Genomic DNA, 3,926 nt, shown 5'->3' on the forward strand with positions numbered 1-3,926 from the left:
AGGGAAAGGGAAAGGGAAAGGGAAAGGGAAAGGGAAGGGGAAAGATTATTGCACTGTATTAGGTGATGCCATTTTTAGCCTTTGTGAAACAAATGAGTTGTAGGAGAGAGAGAGGTTGCTGTTTCTTTAATCTCTGGGTTCAGACAGCCAATTCAGACCCGATCCACGTGGAAATGTGCAGCCCATTTCTGCAGGTAGGACGATGGGGAAGAGAGGCCAAAGCGATCCCAGCAGTCAGTGGTGATTTATGAGGCAGTCTGTAAAGAGCAGAGGAAACTCAGGCTGTTAGCTTTGATATTTAGAGATGATAAACAACATGAAAAGGAGATTTTTTTAACGTCTCTACACAATTGCATAACAAGTAATGTAGGTTTAAATTAAGAATAGAATAATACTGGCTTCATAATAGGGGGAAACTTCTTGGCAGAGGCATCTGCTGCAAACAGATCTGTGCTACAAATCTTGTGGTACTGCAAATCCCATGCCCTGATCCACTGAAAGCAGAGCACAGACCCGAGCAGCTCTGCTCCAGTAGCAGATGGTGCCTGTTGGTTCTCCACATCTTCCCAATTGCCCCATCCAGCAGGTGGCCTGCTGCCTGTGTCTTCCCTTTTCCACCTGGAGACATGGGGGAAAAGGATGTTTTCCTATTTCCTACGATGCTTCCTGCCCACAGGCAGTGGTGCTTTACCCACGTCCCCACGAGCCACTGCCACTTGGCTGCGTTTTGTCCCTTTGCCTCTGCAATCACTATAATTAATTCCTAAAACACAGCAATTATTTAAGAAGCATGGCAGAACTGACGCAAACTGCCACATCACACAGCAGGCTCTCAGAGCCCGGGTGTGCAAGGGGACCCTGGATCCAGGCAGCACACAAACAGCAGTGACAGCCCCAAACCCGTGCAAACACAAAGCCTCCTTAATTACTGCTCCCGCTGCAGCCTGCTAATTTGTGGATACCAATGTCTTCCAGCAGAGCCCCTGTGATCTGCTTGGTAATTGGGATGTTTGCAACAAGCTGGGAGGAAGAAACCAAAAGGAGTTTTTTCTGTTTTTTTTTTTTTTTCTTACTTCTCCTACATTCTCCAGTAATCTTTAATCACAGTGTCTGTAAAGGTTGAGTGTATTCCTCGTTAGCCTCCAGACCATCATCTTCAGGAGACTGTGAAGTCCTTGAGATCTAAGGGAAGGGGGAGGTATTGCACGAAGTGGGTGGAAGAAGCGTGAACAACCCAACCACCGTTGGATCTTCCTGCAGGAAACTGCAGGACAGTTTTGTGGGTCATTCATATGGACTAACCTGGAGGGACACTTAAGCCCTAGAGGACATCTGGGGCAGGCAGCTCCTGGGGAAGCCAGAAGGTGTCTTGGCGTTGGGGTGGTTCAAAAAGTTCATGAGAAAAATAGCTTCTGTGGGGAGAAATAGCCTTTCCCAGAAGGCTTGGTGCAAAATACTGCTTCTCCTTCTGCATTTTGAAAATTAGCATCAACATCAGCATTGCTGAGAGAAAGAGTAGCTGGTAAAAAGAAGCGTGCGTCAGGAAGCGAGATGTTTCAAAACGCATTTGAGGATGCGTTAACAAAGATGGATTAATCATTTGGCAGAAAAAAAAAAAAAAGAAGAAAAAAAGAAAAAAAAAAGAAAACAAAAATGGTCTTCCTTTTGAACGTGTTTTCATGGAAGCAGTTCCCTCTTTAATGCAATCTCTGATCAGAGGAGTTTACAGCAATTCCTTGAAACTGTCACTTGCTGAACCCTTCCTGGTGCTGTCACAAGCACAGTTTGTCTTCTTCCTTTGAAGAAAGCAATGTTTGAAGGGAAGAGAAGGACACAGCACTGCAGCAGAGGAGAGTGTAGGGGCAGGTTGTGAGAGCAATGGTACAGATGACCCCAACCCAAGGTGATGGGATGCAGAACATGATGCTCAAGATCCCTTCTACCCAATTTTTTTCCCATGGTCTAAATGCTCAAGTATCCATCCTCCATTCCAGGAGCCCATCAGTGTGCTGATGATCTGACAGAGCAGAACTAGCGATTCCCCTCTCACAGCAGGCTGCTTGCAAAAGCAGTATGGTACTATGGTAAGGCTGTTCGGTGATATTGTAGGGTAGGATTGTTCAGTAGGGTTGTAGAGTTGCACAGTAGGGTTGTACGGTAGAGTTGTACAGTAGGGTTGTACAGTAGGGTTGTACAGTAGGATTGTATAGCAGGGTTGTGATAAATACACAACAGTTCTTCTTTTAACACTGTATTGACACTGGTGAGGCCGTATCTTGACTACTGCATTCATTTTGGCCCCTGACTACAAGGCCCTGAAGTGTGCCCAGAGAAGGGCAATGAAACCAGTGAGGGGTCTGGAGCACAAGTCTTACAGGGAGCAGCTGAGAGAACTGGGATTGCTCCATCTGGAGAAGAGGAGGCTCAGGGAAGACCTTATTTCTCTCTACAAATCCCTGAAAGGAGGTTGTGGTGAGGTGGGGGACAGCCTCTTCTCCTGTGTAACTAGCAATAGGAAGAGAGGCAATGGCCTCAAATTGTGCCAGGGGATGTTCATATTGGGTATTAAGAAAAAGAACTCTGGAAGAGAAGTCAGGAGTGGAATGGGCTGCCCATGGAGGTGGTGGAGTCACCATCCCTGGAGATATTCAAGAAACCTTTAGATGCGGTACTAAAGAGCACGATTTCGTGGGCAACATTGGTGGTTGGCGGGTGGTTGGACTGGGTGACATCTGAGGTCTTTTCCAAGCTTTATGATTCTCTGACTCTTTTTGAGAGTGAAAACCGTATCCCTCATTTATACTGCGCAGTGACTGCAGTGTATTTATAGATCATAATCCCATTGACTGGGAAGCTGCACTGGCTGTTTGTAAAACCAGCAGTAAAAGCACACACATAACCCACGAACATTCTACCTTATTCCCATGGACACGGAACAAAGAGAGACGAGGTGGGGCTGTGCTGTTGGGGTCCGCATGCGCAGAGGAAGACCCTCAGTGTGGGCACCCTGTGCCTGTGCAGGGTTTCTCCACGTGGCAGGGGTTCCTCCAGGGCCCCATCCCTAATTAACATGCACAGGGGCTGATTCTCCACTTTCCTGCTGTGACTTGCAAATCCCATCCATAAGAACTTGCCCAGATTTTCAAATGAACGCAGAGCCCGCTTTTAAGCTTGAAGCCGTGCATTAGTCAGGCTCATTTGCCTACGAGCATAAAAGTCCCTTCCTATTTATCTCCTCATTTGAACTACATAAATAGCCCACAGCAAAAATCCCCATCTTGCCTCTCTTCCAACAAATAGCAGCCTTTGAAAAAGAAAAATTAGTGGTGGGTAATTATTTTTGAGGCAGATACGAAAATGATAATTTCTTAAACAATTACTCTGAAATATTAACAATTGTTCTCTAAATTCCAATTTAATTCCTGATATGAATTATAGTTTGTCAGATCTGTGCTTCTGAAACATTTGTTCCTCGAAAAGAACATAAAAAACGCCAGCATAACCTTTTGCCTCCTCGCTCTCCACGCAGAGCAAAACGCCTGCGCTCTTGTTTTATCAACACAAATAATTAAAACACAAGAGAATGTTTGGGATTTGTACAGTTGTTCCTGGCATCTTATTCATATTTATTTGATCTGTAAGATATCATTTTAATTAAAAGCTCACTCTCTCTTCTTCCCTTCCTCCCCCTGCCCAGAGAATAAATTATTTATAATGCCCTCGCTGCTCCGTTCTGCAGACAGGCAGGGGGAGTTGGATGCTGGCAGGGAGATTTTCCCCCTGCATTAAAATAAAACAAAAATCATTTTCTTCTGCATGAGGCTTATATTTGTTCTAAAACACCTCCCTGTTGGCACCCTCTCCCAGAAACAGGAGAGCACTGGCCAGCATCTGGAGCACAGGCCCTACAATGATCCAACGACCCC

Source organism: Centrocercus urophasianus, unplaced genomic scaffold (assembly GCF_019232065.1).
Source record: "Centrocercus urophasianus isolate 14NV4802_14NV808 unplaced genomic scaffold, USGS_Curo_1.0 seq_19, whole genome shotgun sequence".
Taxonomy (NCBI): Eukaryota; Metazoa; Chordata; class Aves; order Galliformes; family Phasianidae; genus Centrocercus; species Centrocercus urophasianus.